A 16,819-nucleotide genomic window follows, 5' to 3' on the forward strand; every position below is an offset into this window, starting at 1 on the left:
GAAAATAAATCACTCGTAAAAATATCAACTTATTTTTGTAAAAGACTAGGGTGAGTATTAGTATTGTGAAAATTATTAGGTTTTAGTTTCGAAGTGTAAAAAGTGGTGGAAGGCAATTTAACACAATGTTAAAATGCTTTAAACAAAGTTTTTAAACAAAATAGTCTCTAAAGCTCTTTTAAAAAATTGCACAAGTGGCACTATTAACTTTGTTGCAATATTACAATTGTTTATAAATTAGAAACACTGGGTTTGGATTATTACTGTAGCCACAGGGATTTTTTTTGAAATATTGACAAAAAGGAAAAAGATAAAGGGTACTGTGGCTTCAAGAGTCGAACCTGGCCTAAGCAAGCCAAACGTGCGTGCGCCATCAGGTTTAAACCTGATGTGCGAGGCCTAGCGGCCAACGGCAGGAGGAGAGAGGGAGATATATGAGAGGCTAATGAGCGGCCCCACTAGCAGGTCATCGTCAACCTCCAGCCAACAAGGTGGCGGTGCTCACCGGTGATGCTTCGGGGCATGTCAAGGAGAGGTGGGTGCAGTAATAGGATCATGAGGTTGCCGCCGTTCTTATGGAGGTCGATGGAGGTGATGGGGTGTTTAGAGTTGCCGGCGACGAAGGGGCCACGATAGAGCAGGTTCGGGCGACCTCCAACCCCATGTTCTCTGTTGTAATCCATGCGGGGGAGAGAGGGGAAACCGTCAGGATGCCAAGGGAGGCTCGTAGGAAAAGAAAGGAGGGCCGGAGAGTGGCCGAGTCCATAGATCGACGGTGGACCCGACGTGGCGGAGCTCTAAACGATCCCGAGCATAGAGAGCTCGAGGGATGCTTGGGAGGTTCTAGCGCACAATTAGGAAGGATAGAGGGGCTGGAGAGGGGAGTGAGAGTGTCTGGGAGGGCTTAAGTAGGGGGCCACCGGTGCACCATGGATAGGGGACTCGGTGTCCGTGAAACTGGCGTTGGAAACCACCAGAGGAGGTGGGAGTGGCTTGGGGCATTCGCGGGCCTTGTCCACAATCAAAGGAAGAGATAGGGGAGCAAGAAAGAAGCAAGGGGCATCATGCGTGCGAGCTCATGCATTAGTCAAGCGGGGTGGTATCGGGTGCGCACTAAAGAAGGTGTGTTTACTGGTGCGAGGTTCAAGGCAGCCAGGGGATGGCATGGAGCAAAGTCCACTCTGAAGTGTCCTGTAGAATGCTCCAGAGTGCGCTTTTGGCCGGCATAATGATGCCCTTGACACGCTCTAGCACGACCACTTGTGTCCATCAACTATAGAAGGATTAAACAAAGGGGGAGGGGCATGGGATGCCCTGGAGATAGGCCAGGAGAGAGAAACGAGAGAGAGAAACGAGAAAAGTAGCTCTCTAGAGGGGTGCAAGTGGGGTTTCACCCCCTCAATCATGGAGCTAGCCGTTGGGGTTGACATTGGAGATGCTTTGGGCCCCTGTGAGGGTGTGGTAAAAATTTGGGGGCAAGGAGAATAGCTTTGGAGATCAAATCAGTAGTTTTAGGATTTTGCATGAAAGTGTTTGATGGAGTTTTGGACAATACAAACTTACCCACTTACTGTGATATTTAACAAGATCCAATAGTGGGAATAAATAAGCATGATCACCAAGTTTGGGTTCATTTGAAGAAATTTGGCAATACAAACTTTCAAAACCCTAGAAATAAACAGAATTAGGTTTCTCTACTTATAGCTAAGACAACCTATGCCCACAAATGCACAACTTGGTGTAGCATCCTTATTTGGGGACTAGATTACTCTGCAAAGTTTGAGACAAATTAAAGAAACATGGAAATGTAGAGTTTCTCAAATTTGGTTCTGGACAAAGAGGGTTTTGGAATATTTTGGTGAACCAAATCAATTTGGAATGATATGAAACTTGGCAAGATCATCACGTATATCATGTGTGACCCGCTAGGATTTTCCTTCAATTTTTTGAGAATATTTCCTATGGAATCATTTCAAAAGCTTGAAATAGGCACAAAGGGTTTTGAGGGGTTTTGTCCAATATGTTGAACATAACCATGTGTTGTCACATATATATGGAACATATATGTCCACTCTGTTTCCCTAAATTTTCTCAAATATTTTTTAGGTAAGAAAAATATTTCTTGAAGAAAGACCATTTCTGTCCTTACAAAAAGGTATTCAATTAAGATAGGAATGTGACTTTTGAAATAGTGATTTTGTGATTTTGGGAAGTCTTTTTGATAATAGGATCCAAATATAATATTTGGGACAAAACATTTCTCCTATATTGAGGACTTGTAGTACAAATCTAAACTCACGGTTTTTTGAAAGCTTAAAATAAATAAATGCCTTTTGGTGAAAATAATATTTTGTAAAAATAGTTTAGGTCATATACACATCGTATGATCATTGGGAAAGGATTTGGAGCAAGAAGATGAGCTTTGAGAGAATAAGGTTTTTTGTGAATAAAAACCCAAATAAGCACACAAGCATATAGAAACCAATTCAATCATCAGATGCACACAAATAGTTTTAAATGGTTCCAAAATTTATAAAAACACATTGTGGCAAAGTGGACAAACACAAGTTGTGGCACATCTACCCCCTTACTAGAATCTCGTCCCCAAGATTCCTAGGCTAAGAGCTAAAGAGATAAAGGAACTATGATCTAAGGTTGTCTTCACGTTCCCATGTTGCTTTGGCTTCCGTGTGGTTGCTCCATTAGACATTCAAGTACTTGATGGTACAGCTTCGAGTGCAATGCTCGGCTTCATCCAAGATGTGGACTAGTCTTTCGCGATAAGTGAGGTCTGACTGAATGTCGATGGCTTGATGATTCATGTCCTTGTATAGATCTGGGCAGTTGGGAACTTGGAGGCACTTCCGGAGTTGTGACACATGGAAAACGTTATGCATATTAAAAAGCTCGGGAGATAGTTCTAGCTGGTATGCAACTTCTCCTCGCCTTGTTGTGATCTTGAAGGGGCATGTGTACCTTGGTGTGAGTTTTCCCTAGACGTGGAAGCGCTTAGTTCTCTTGAGAGGTGGGACTCACACGTAGACATGGTCTTCATTATTGAAACTCACTTCCCGGCGGCGGGAGTCGGTGTAGCTCTTTTGTATTGACTTGGTAGTCTCTAGACATTCTGTGACAAGTTGAAATTACTCTTCCGCCTCATGGAGAATATCTAGTCCAAAGACTAGTCATTCTCAGGTTTCTGACCACTTGATGGAAGTGCGGCACTTATGTCCATACAATACCTCAAATGGTTCCATGTGAAGACTGGACTGATAGTTGTTGTTGTAGGAGAACTTAGCAAAATGTAGGCAGTCTTCCTGTTTGGCTCCATAAGCCAAAACACAAGCACTAATCATGTCCATGAGTATATGATTTACTCATTCCATCTGTCCTCCGATACGAGGGTGAAAAGCGGTGTTGAAGGATGGCTTGGTTCCCATAGCTTCTTGAAAGTGCTTCCAGAACCTTGAGGTAAAGTGAGTAGCTCGGTCTGACACGGTCTCCTTAGAAACTCCGTGGAAGCTCACAATCTGGTTGATGTAGAGGTTGGCTACTTTGTTTCCAGTGTATGTTGTCTTGACGGGGATGACGTGGGCTACTTTTGGTCAGGTGGTCGACAATGACCCAAATAGAATCATGTCCCGTGCTTAAACCGGGCAATCAAGTGACCAAGTCCATCCCAACTTTGTCCACTTCCATTCAAGCACCTTGAGAGGTTGTAGCAATCTAGCGGGTCACGGATGCTCAGCTTTGACCTCTGTCATATGTCACACTTAGCAACATAAGTAGTTATTCTCCTTTTCATTCCATGACACCAGAATCTTTCTTTGAGGTCTTGGTACATATTGGTTCCTCCAGGATGGATCGAATAGGGAGCGTCATGCACTTCTTCCAAGATTAGGTTCCTGAGTTCAACTTTGTTGGGTATGCAAATGCAGTTCTCAAACCATATGTCTCCTTGTTCATCCACTAAAATCCTGGGGTCTTACCTTTCTTGATATTCTTCTTGATGCCTTTGATGCTCTCATGTCCTTTCTGAGCTTCCTTGATATCATCCATCAATGTAGCCTTTGCTTCGAGGTTGTCCAGAAATCCTGGTGCAACTAGCTCCAATCCAAAGCTTTCAAGTTCTTCATACAAGGCAGGTAGCCTTTCCTTAATCATAGCATTCAAGGAACAAGCCTTTCTGCTAAAGGCATCAACTACCACATTGGCCATTCCAGGGTGGTATTGAAGACTGAAGTCATAGTCTTTGATCAACTCCAACCATCTTCGCTGCCTCATGTTTAATTCCTTTTGAGTGAAAATATATTTTAAACTCTTGCTGTCTGTGTATATCACACATTTATTTCCTAGGAGGTAATGTCGTCATGTCTTCAAGGCATGAACCACAACTTCCATCTCAAGATCATGAGTGGCATAGTTCTCTTCGTAGGCCGTAACTTTCTGGATAGATATGTTATGACCATGCCTTCTTGCATCAGGACATCACCAAGGCCAGTTTTGGATGCATCACAATATATCACAAACTCCTTTTGAATAACGGGAATGACCAAAACTGGGGCCGTTGTCAATCTCTTCTTGAGCTCCTGGAAGCTATCTTCGCACTTTGGTGTCTATTAGAACTTCTTGTCCTTCAACAAGAGCTGAGGCATAGGTCGAGCAATGCTTGAGAATTCTTCGACGAAATTGCGGTATTACCGTGCGAGTTTGTGGAAGCTTCTGACTTCCTTCACATTGCATGGAGATTGCCATTCCGTTACGGCTTCAATCTCGGTAGGATCCATAGACAATCCTTCTGCATCAACGCATGACCCAAGAGTCCAACTTCATGCACCCAGAATTCACACTTACTGAATTTGGCATAAAGCTGGTGCTCTCGAAACTTATCTAGGACCATCCTCAAGTGTTGCTCATGCTCTTCTTCAGACATGGAGAAGACGAGTATGTCGTCAATGAAGACAATGATAAACTTGTCGAGATACCCCACGAAGACTTTGTTGATGAGGTACATGATGTTGGCTAGGGCATTGGTTAACCCAAGTGATATGGCCGTGTACTCATACTGGCCATACCTGGTCACAAATGCCTTCTTCGGAATATCTTGGGGTCTTATCTTCAACTGGTAGTACCTAGACATGAGGTCAATTTTAGAGAACACCTTGGCACCATTCACCAAATCGAACATGTCTTCAATCTTGGTAGTGAGTACATGTTCTTTATTGTGACCTCATTGAGTGAATGGTAATCGACAAAGAGTCGGATAGTTGTGTCCCTCTTTGACACAGATAGAACAGGTGAAACCCAAGGAGAGGCGCTAGGGGGAATCAATCCTCTTCCGAGATGCTCTGCTAGTTGCTTCTTTAGTTCATCCAACTCTTCGCATCACATTCTATAGGGCTTCTTATAGATGGGTCCTACGTTGGGCATTCGCTCAATAATGAACTCAATGTCACGGCGAGGAGGAGTTCTGGGCAGCTCATCCGGAAAGACATCTAGGTACTCACATACCACTGGCACTTGATCCAACTCGATTCCTCAGAAACGATTAACTTGTGGAGCTTGAGAGGAGGTAGGGTTGGGAACATCTTTGATTTCAACTCCTTGGCTATTGGTCATGGTAACAGTCCACTTGGCACGGCATAGCAAGCCTTGGTGCTTGGTCAACCAATCCATGCCAAGGATCACATCCAAGCCTTTTGACATCACGATGATAAGATATACTAGGTAGTCTACCCCGTTGATGTTTATGCCAACTCCTTTACATCCTATCTTGGTCCTTAATACTCCTCCTTGGGTTTGTACCATTGTATGACTACCCAGAGGTGTAGGCTTCAAACCACTCTATAGTGCAAACTTCTGAGTAACAAAAGAATGCGAAGCACCACAATCAAACAGAACTTTTGCTAGGGTTGAGTTGACATGGAACGTACCGACTATGACATCCCAGTCTTCTTGGGCTTCCACAGCAGTGACGTGATTCACGTGACCCTTGGCATTGTTGGGCTAGTTGCGGGGAGCTTGGATCCTAGGTGGCGCTCCACGACCTTGTCGGTGTAGGATCGACACCTATGGGGGCCTCAACGGTCCCCTTTTTGCTGGTTTGGCTGGGAGAGGGGTCGCGGCAAGAGCAGAACCAACAGTCAGGGCCCGGCAAGATCTTTTTACCCAGGTTTGGGCCGCGTGGTGCGTAAAACCCTACTCATGCATGCATTTAGTTATTCATTTTGGGCTACTGCAGATCTATCACCTTTTACAGCCTTTCGATTGGTCAAAAAGCCAAAAGTCCCTACTACTGAGCCTTGGGCCTCCTTTTATAGGCGAAGGGGGCACCACAGTGGCTCAGTGGGTGGACAGCGGGTTCACGAGTGAAACAACGCCGACCCACAATTACAGTGTTACTTCCTTGTCACATGTGCATTAAATGCTTCAACAGACTTCCGTGACATCGTCATGGGGGGTTGGACACGTACGCACATGTGGCAACTCCGGGGTGTTGCGCTGGCGTGCGGGCGGACGCGTGGCTCATGCATCGTCGGTGGTGTGCTTGTTGGTGGAGACGTTCGTAGGTCGCGAGGGCGCCCTGGCCCAACACCTCTCCTCGGGCCTTCTCTTACTTCCACGCAGGGTTACCTTGTCGGGGGGTCTTCCTGTTCCTCTCGGCAGGGAGGTAATGGCTTGCCGAGGCCTTGTCAATCTTCCCGGCAAAGGAGGCTTGCCGGGGCTCAGTCCTTCTTCCTCGGTGGGACGGTCTTGCCGTGTCATTGTCTATCTCCCTGGTAGGGATCTCCTGTCGGGGTCTCTTCTTCCTTCCCAACAAGTGGGTGCTTGTCGGGGCTTTCCATCAGCACATGGTGGCTTCCGAGTCTTGCTTTCGCCCTAAGCCCCAGTGACGCGCCTTGCCGCTGTGGAGGGGCTGTCGGTGTCCGTGCACTAGTCCGGGGAACTGGAGACCCCAATCTTTAGTGCACGGACAAACCTTGTCCTTGGTTTCGTGCATTGGGGCCCGGTGCATGAGGCTTCTTGTTGGGGCACTGTTTTGAGATACGTCCAGGCTGACCACACCCAAAGCGCGTGACCTACCCGAAGTTATTGGTCTTGCCACCAGTTTTTTTATTGGGGTAGTTATATGCCAGCTTGGGGTTGGCATACTGCTCAAGCTGGTAGCTCGGATGAGTTGCACGAGTCTTGGCCTGCTGAGCCTGATAGTTGGGCTTCACTTGTGCTGGTTGACAGGGTAGAGGCTTTTGGTTGGTGGAACTGCCCTTGTTAATCATCTTACACTTGCAAGTGTCTTCCATGGAACGATGATTTTCTTCTAGCATGAGAGCCATGTTCATGAGGTCAAAGAAAGTTCGACAGCCATAGAGAACGAGCTGATACTGCAGTGCTTGCTTGAGTCCTTCTGATAAGCGTTCTATCTTAGCAGCCTCACTCCTGACGTCTTCAGGTGCATTATGTGACAGGATGTTGAACTTCTACAGGTATGCCTTGACTGAGCCACTTCCTTGCTTCAGTGCTCAAAATTCCCACTTCTTGATAGCCATAATCCCAGAAGGAATGTGGGTGGTGCGGAATCCTTGCTTTAAATCAGCAAAGGTTATCACACGGTCGCCTTGCATGACCTTGAATCCGTCCCACCAAGCTATGGAAGTACCTCCGAGGCAGTGAGAGGCATAAAGAACCTTCTCCTCACTGCAGTTGACCAGTGCAAGGAATTCCTCGATGGTGTGGATCCAGTCATCAGTATGAAGAGGCTCAGCAGTATCGGTGATGGTCGCGGGAAAATTCCTCAAGAACTCTAATAGAGTGGAACGACCATTATTGTTCGTGCCTTTCTGATGGTTTATCGCAAGGGCTTGAGCCATCTACTAGATAGTGGCATAGTTGGCTTGACGTTCCTCCTGGAGAACTTGCAGAAACTGAGCTATGGTTATGCTCTTCAGTGGAGGTGGTGGCGGTGGAATGCCGCCTTGTGGCTTATCCTAGTGATCTCTAGCTTGAGCAGACCCACTAGCCCCTTGCTGATGGCTAGAATTGTTGGTGCTGGCGTTGGCAAAAGTACTGGTGTGGGTTGTAGTCACCATCCTGTTTGGAGCAGCAAGGTCAAACGACTAGAATAGGCAAGAAAGAAATAGCACAAAAGGAAAACACACCTAAGGGGGTTGGTATAGTGCAAGTCTGATAAAAACAAAGGTTGAAAGACCCAACACATAACATTAAGATAAGATAGGAGATGTAGTGGATTACATGTTGCCTAAGGCAAAATCGCGGCATGCATCAAAACACAAAAGACAAAACAAACAACAAGCACACATGGCTGCATATGAACCAATACACGGACTCGACTTCACATGAGGGGTACATGACTCATCCTACCCTAGGGGCTTCTTGGACTCAAGCGGTGGAGTGCACATTCTCGTACTCATGCTCCTCGGGGTCTTCCTCCTGGTCATCATCTATGTGGGCATCATCTTTGGTCAAGCGGGGTGGAGGATGAGAGGGTCCATCCTAGTGACACTTCCCAGGTGGGTTGGTGAAGAGCGCATGATACACCTTCGCACTCATTCAATGATGATGTGTGGGTGCATCTCTAGTTGGGGGCACTCCTCCTCTGTAAGAGACAGTTGGTCGTCCCTCGAGGGCTCCATCCTTCTTGATCTTGTCTGGCTTCATCTTGGCTTGTCGGAGTAGCTCATGGGTGTGGTGAAGTTCCCTGCAGATCTTCACGGAGTCCTTAATCAAGTTGTGAGCCAGACTGTTGGCGGAAAGGCTAAAGTAGGTTTGGAACTTGAGTGGTGTCCCATCCTCCTTGGATGGAACCAATGTCCAACTGTCATCAATATCATTGTTCCTAAAAGGAATGGCGAATATCTGGCTCGTCAAACATCTCTGTGATAATGTCTTGTAGGTGGACAAGTGCCTTTCATGCAGCCGTATCAACAGCTAGCGCCAATGTCTCCATCTGTGGTCCTTCAAAGAAACAACTCGTCCGGGAGTCATTTTCTTTCACGATGACATTAGTGTGGTACTCCTTCGTGGTGGCATCGACCGAGTGCTTGTGGTAGAGGAAAACGGGTGATCCGCGGAACTAACACCTCTCCATGCTACCCACAAGGAGTAGGGTAAATCCGGATGCTAGGAGGTCTTCGGGTAAGACGGCCATATAGAAGGCTTAATGGGAGGGATGCTAGTAAATTTTTGAAAATAGAGTGGAAGAGGTAAGAAGTGCAGAAATTCCTAAGTATAGATGCTAGGTATAGTTTTTGAATGGGGTTTCCTCCTAACTGATGTACATGCTAACTAAGGCTTCCTAAAGTCAGGATGGCTCTGATACCAGCTCTGGGGAGACCCCGACTCATAAGTCGTGATTACTGAGTGCACATGTATAGTGATCCTAGAGATCAATGCTCAGTGAACCCACATAATTTGAATAATAAGAGTCTTACATCCATTCATACCGTTCTATACAAATAAAGACCATTGAGGTCAAGTCTTACATAGATAGTGCCTCGAAGGCCAACACACCAAACTTAACTAGAAACAGAAATCTTGAACGAAAGCGTGAACCCATACCATCTACCTTAACTCTACACACATTCTATCTCGGAAGCGTCCTAGTTCGCATGTTCGTCTCCAACACGCTCTTCGTCAGAGTCATGTACTTCCATGCCTGGCCAACTAAATAACTAATGGAAGCCAATGAGTACATTAATTGTACTCGCAAGCAACCCTTGTTTGAAACAAGGTAACAACAATGCATGATATAGCAATAACAGGTAAGTTGTAGAAAGCTAATTTTGAAGTGCAATGACATGATCACATTGACATGATCAATAACTTAAGAAGGTATGCTTCACGAGGTAATCGATACCTGTATGAACAAGTTACTGATATCAATATACACCAAGGTCGAATGTCTCATGTTCACCCACCATGCCATGTAATCTAACTTAGCTCAAGTATCACACTATCATCTTTCTCACGCACGCACACCAAGTTGTGAAAACATCTGGACATAGTCTAAGCAGGAGCACCAATTGTCCATGCCCATGGACATGGCTATTCGAATAGTTTTAAACTCTATAGAGGTTACACTTTACCCAAAAGAGTTGGGAAACTTCCGTGTCAATTCACGACTCGCGATATTTTCCATACTCGAGCAATGCCTTTCCCATGACGATACTAACCAAGAGTCCACTCGTTAGTGCCATCCCACATGCTGTACATCACAAGTATCATCCATGAGGGCACGCAACAGTTTGTCCGTTGTTTGTGAAAACAACCCATGGTCATCCATTTTTGCACAACCCCGTATCGAGTGCGACCACGTCACTCTCGCCACTAGTAATGTGAGCTCTTAGCTAATACCGACCAGAGTAATCAACAAAGCCTCGTTCCATAAGTTGTATCGTGGTTGCGCATGTAAGGTTGGGATTGTCTGCACATCCTAAATCGAATCCATTTTCGAGAAAACACACACATCTTGCCTCGGTAGACCACTTTTTTCCCAAGTGGTTACCTAACTCATCACCATCTCCCTTGAGCATTAGTGGCACCAGACGGAGTTTTTGAAAAGTATTTGAAAACACCGTTGTTTCCAACACATGCATAATCCCATCCCATTTGCGTAGAAACTTGCTTATCATTCTATCTACTTCCCAACCACACAACCCTCATAGGATGGTAGTGTCATTCTCTATACAACCCGCCAAGGTGGTCACCGATTCAACATGATTCCGATGCAATGAAATAATATGCCATATGACATGCATAAAAAGGTTTCAAGTGATGGTCAAGGGGCTGCTTGCGAGGATCAACAAAGTCCATGGGGTCTTCAAATCCTTCTATTCCAAAATCTTTGGCAACCACGCAATCAACTCGTCGCAGTATAACGGGAAAAAATAAGTCCACTACAAAAGGGGGGAAATATATCACGGATAAAAATGTCAACTTATTTTTGTGAAATACTAGGTTGAGTATTAGTATTGTGAAAATTATTAGGTTTTAGTTTTGAAGTGTAAAAAGTTGTGAAAGGCAATTTAACAAAGAGTTAAAATGCTTTAAACAAGTTTTTAAATAAGATGGTGTCTAAAGCTGTTTTCAAAACTTGCATAAGTGGCACTATTAAGTAGGTTTTTAAATAAGATGGTGTCTAAAGCTCCTATTTTGGGGGCGAGGCCTCAAAAGGGAAAGGGGCGCATCTAAACGTTTCGCAAGCGAGATAATTATAACATTACATAACTTAAAGAGTGACAAGTAGGGCATACACTTGCCATCTGATAAGAGTATAGCACTAAGCTTATAGACACACATTATTAAGAGCATAGTTTAGTCCCGCTACGGACAACATGAAACAAGTAAAACTATGACATCCCGGATGCTGGCCCACGATCACGACCACGGCCTCAATCCTTCGGATAGTTCACGTACAGTCGGCCAGAGTCCTCATCGAACTCCCTCTTTAGCTGGTTGTCATCAGGATCTCCTGCGTCGGGCGTACCTAAACCTGTTGGTGTTTGTAGTAATCTATTAGCCACGGGGACTCAGCAATCGAATGACTTTGGTATCAAATCTAGCCAAGTTATTGGGTGAGGAAGGTTAAGTGTTTGGGTTTGCAACAACCTAAGCATATATGGTGGCTACCTTACAATGATCAGAGTAATCATATGGTGGTCTACGCGAGCGATCGAAGACTAGGTTGGTCACTAAGCAATTTTGAACACCTACTTACATCAAACATAACCCCACCATGTTCTCGATCGGAGAGCGATCTCCGAAGGAGACAGTCACGGTTACGCACACAGTTGGCAGTTTTATTAGAGTTATTTAAAGTTATCTAGTACCGGATGTTAACAAAATATCCACATTTGCCACATAACCGCGGGCATGGCTTTCCGGAAGATTTAACCCTGCAGGGGTGCTCCAACTAGACCATCACAAACTGCCACGGGCCGCAAAGTAATCCTCTATCACGAAACTCATGATCTCATCGGATTCCTTAGAGGAAAACCTCAACTTTGAGGAGACCCAAAGTTTCACCGGAATCCCTATATGCAAGATATATCGCTATGGTAAGACTAATCTAGCAGGACCTCCCGACGTGTCGACGAACCCGATAGGAGCCGCGTATCTCGTTCTTAGGACACGACGGATAGGAAAGCCTACAGGAAACCATACCCCAAGTTTCCTTGCGGTGGCCCTGCCCAATTTGGACCAACACTCATGAGGAGCACTGGCCCGGTTTGTTGATTAAATCCTTGGGGTAGCTATTCCCTATGCAAATTATTATTAGGTTCTTAGCAGACTAAAACGAATGTTGGGTCCTACCGGATAAGCCTTAACACTACACGATTTATCAAGGGGGTCCCCATAACAACCCAGAACGTGTTAGGAGCGATCAGTTATGGAATCAAACACCGGTAGCCAAAACTAAGGTGGCAACAACGGAACAAATCACCCGGCAAAAGGCTAGCCCTTCCGTTATTTACCAAGTATATAGGTGCATTAATTAAATAACAGTTTAAACATAATGATATCAAAATACCCATGTTATCACATGGGACAACTGGCACCTACAACTAGCAAAGCTACTCATTAGGGGTTAAGCAAGCCTACTAAGCCAAACAACATTTTCTAGGAGAGGGAAGTGTTTGCGGTTCATGGCGAAGACAGGGCGGCTCAAGTGGTAGGCAGCAAGTATGTAACGAAGGAAACGTGATTCTAAGCATAACAAAGCTAGAAACGGTGTCAAGGTCACGGTCATCTTGCCTGTGATGTCTTTAGCTTGGAACTACTCTTGTTCTTCCTGCACGTACTCTCTAGAATCCACGTACTCGCTCTCCATTTCCGATGCTACCCAAGATAAGATAACAGCCAATGAGCACCGGCAAAACATAATGCCACAACCAATATGATGCATGTGTGAAGAAGGAAACATGCATCATTATTCTAGTCACTTTCATATGCATTTGTTGAGTTAATTGAATTCTGGACAGAACCTCATATCAAGTTATCTTGACATGTATGAATATGGCATGAGCATGTGCATCACGATAAAACGATGCAAAAACATATAAAGAACGTAGAGAACGGAGTCATGGTTCAACCGGAAACTACAAAACGAGTTACGAAAACCTACGGGTCAAAACAGCCACAAACACACACTAATGGGCACTCCCTGGTGTAACTAGGTTGCCACATGATCAAGAAACAAATTATAAGTGGGGTGGTGCATGGGAACACACCACACCATCATCAAATCCCACACAAGCTTCAAGACAATACAAACATACAATCTGTTTTCAACAACAACATAGCAGTTTGTCTACAAGATTTAAAGTAGCTAAAGCCTTCTAAATAAATCACACAAGTCATGAAACCAAAGCCATTCAAAAGATCTACAACCCTGTACAAGAAGCTAATGCAAAGGAACCACCCATGAGCAGATCTATAGACACTAATTTGGACAAAACTATCACAAATTGGGACTTAGTGAAAATCACAGATTTTCACCAGCTGCTTATGCTCTGAAGCATTTTGGCAGCATCCAAAATGATATCTACAGAAGGTGTATAAGCATGAAATTTAACAAGGAGCTAAATAAACATAAAATCTCACAAACATTAGTTTGTTGCATGGGCTAATTCCCAACACAAGAGCTAATTCACACAAGACAACACGGGAAGAAAATAACTCCAGTTTCCCAGACTTAGTGAAAATCACAAGGTTTCACAAATTTGACAGTTTCAACCAAGTGTCGACTTTGACAGGGCACAATAGGTGCATGCAAATTCCTAGGTACAAAATGAAAGTCCCATGCTGTAGACGGGTCCACCCACTACCATTCCATCAAGGAATCATCCACAAAGGGTCAAAGCACCACCTAATGTAAAGCTCTCTAAACATGGCATCACATCAGAAAATAACACTTTTATGAAGTTGCTCCAAAGTGAAATCTGCCTGCACCAATGGATTCCTGGGATGATTCTACCCCAAATCCATATATCATACATGGGAACTTACATGTAACAACAAAGCACAAAGCTAGCTCTAAAAATCACAAGGAATCCTATAAGCTACAAATGGCTATAATCACATGTAGAGCTAGCACATTGGCATCATCTACACATGCACATACACTAGCACAAGAACAACCTATCTAGGCATAGCATGGACTCACTAACATGGTCACACTAACATATAGAAATGTGGTCATCCACACACACACACATGTGCAACACATACACATGCACATGCATATATGGACTCACACCACACACACACCTACACCTACACACACACAAGGGATTACTCACCCACATACACACCTAGAAGAATCACACAACACTTTACATGTGGAGATGCAAACATGTATATGTTTCTGCACACTTGCACAAGTGTGTGTGTGCAAACACATGCACACATACACACACATCTCCACGTACACCTATCTACACATGCTTACACTACACTCTAGTGCAATCATGGGAGAAGGAAAAAACAACAAGCACACCTCCTGGCAGTAAAACGAAACAACACCAAAAATAACAGAAAAAGGAAAAAATACAAAAAAGGGGAAGGAAGTGGGATTGAACCCACAACCTCCCTGGTGCAACAACACACCCACACCACTTGGCTAGGCATCGACGCTTACCAGAGAGAGGGCTTCAGGCTAGGTAAGCCCTCTCTCGCGCTGCACCTGCACTAGGTGAAAATAAAGAAAAAGGGCGCCCGGGGGGGATTCGAACCCGCGATGCTCACGCAGGCGCCCGGCTCTGTTGCCACTGCGCTAAGGTAACTGAACTTAACAGAGAGGGGGGTGGTGCTCTTTTGAGCAGCCCCCTCTGCTCTACTACCTCCGACGCAGGGGAGAACGCAGCCGGCTCTATGGTGACTAATCTCTACGGCGACTACCACGCAGGGAAGGAGGGAACCCCGAGGGTTCCATTCCCGGGGCTAGCTCCCTGGGAGGATCCCCACTGCGAGGGCTCGATGGCGCGACTATCCTACTTCGACGGCGGCAACGCCACAGGCCTACGGTGAGGCTAAGCGCAAGAGGAGGCTCTATGCGGGGGAAGAAGAAGGAGGAGGTGCCGACGCTCACCCTAACGCGTCAAGGAGGAGGAAAGGCCCGACGAAGAGGAAGAAGAGGCAAGGCGATGGCGACGGCTCTACTCCGCTCCGTCCGTGACGAAGACAGCGAGGAGGGGCCAACAGAGGAGGGAATCCACCCTCCTAGCGACAGGAATGGATCGAGGGAGGATCCAACATCCTTCGTGCGCGCTTGGACTTGACGGGGAAGCACCTGCGACGAGGGGAGGGACGACGGCGACGCGCCGACGCTCCCTCTGAACCCCTCTCTCTCTCTATGAAACCGTACCTACCAGGGGGAAGAAGGAGGGAGAAGGAGGTGGCGGCAGGGAGAGGGAACCCTAGAGACGCACGCATGCCGAGGGGGTTAAATAGGCGCGGAGGACACTCCTCGACGTTCGTGAGCCACGACGTCGGCCCCTCTCTCTCACATGCCCTGACGGAAAGCAGACAGAGGCGAACGACGTCATAGGAGGAAGAAGGAACGGGGAGAAGACCGCGCGGGCGAGGAAAAGAGGCGAGGCCCAGCTGGAGAGGGAGAGAGCCGGACCACCTGGGTTCTGTGGTGCCTGGCTAAGACAAGGAAAAAAAGGGGTTTTCCTTTTAAAATAAAAGACACAACCAAAAACTCATAGAAACAAGTAGAGGGGTTTATTTAGAAAAATAAAAATAGCTAGGGGATGAGGGATTTATGCCCTATTTAAATAAAATACAAACCATATTTTTAGAACAAATAAATTACACATGAAACAGGAATTTATAATGTTATTTTTATTAAAACTCACATGGATCTAAAGACTAATATTGCAACGAGAGTTACCCCCTCAACACAAGTAAATTCTCTAAATGTTTAACATTTTTAAAACAGGTTCAAACAAAGTATAACACACAAGTTAAAAAAATAACAAAGGGGAAGGGCTTTGCATTGTTTTGAAAGCACCATAGTTTGACAGAATTGTTTGAGAAAATTGTTTGAAAACACCACAACATCCCACACCACTCAAAGCAAGCTAACACTACCATGATGGAGCAACTCCTAGCAACACAAGAAGGAGATCAATGCAATTGAAAATGATGCCATGATGCAAGATGATGACATGAAATGAAGCCACATGAAATGATAAACTTTATAACATCCAAAACATGGTTCCACAAAATAGGAAAGAATCCAAATATGGAAAGGTTTACATCTGGGTTGTTACAATTTTGGACATAGGTATTCTTGGAAATATTGACAAAAAGGAAAAGGCTACTTTGCCTTTGGGAAAGAGCCAACCCAGCCGAGCCTGCCCAGCTAATGAACCTGACCCGAGCGAGCCAAGCACGCGCACCGTCACATTTAAACCTCACGCGCAGGTCGCAGCGGTCAACAGCTGGAGGAGGGAGGGAGAGAGATGAGAGGCTAGCGAGTGGCCCCATAAACAGGCCATCGTCCACCTCCAGCTAGGGAGGTGGTGGCGCTCATCGGCGGTGCTCCACGACACAACAAGGAGAGGTGGGTGCAGGAATGGGCTCATGAGGTTCTTGTCATTCTTGTGGAGGTCAAGGGAGGTGCTAGGGTGTCGCGGTGGAGGAGATTCGGGCGAGTTTCAAGCCCACGTTCTGTGCAGCAATCCAAGCGTGCGCGAGAAAGAGGGGATAATTTTAGGAACACTACTGGAATTCAGAATTTTGCCGTCTGCCTTGCATTTGTCGTCTGCTGACGCATGGCAAAGGTACTCTTTGC

The sequence above is a fragment of the Hordeum vulgare genome, chromosome 3H, assembly GCF_904849725.1.
Source record: "Hordeum vulgare subsp. vulgare chromosome 3H, MorexV3_pseudomolecules_assembly, whole genome shotgun sequence".
Taxonomy (NCBI): Eukaryota; Viridiplantae; Streptophyta; class Magnoliopsida; order Poales; family Poaceae; genus Hordeum; species Hordeum vulgare.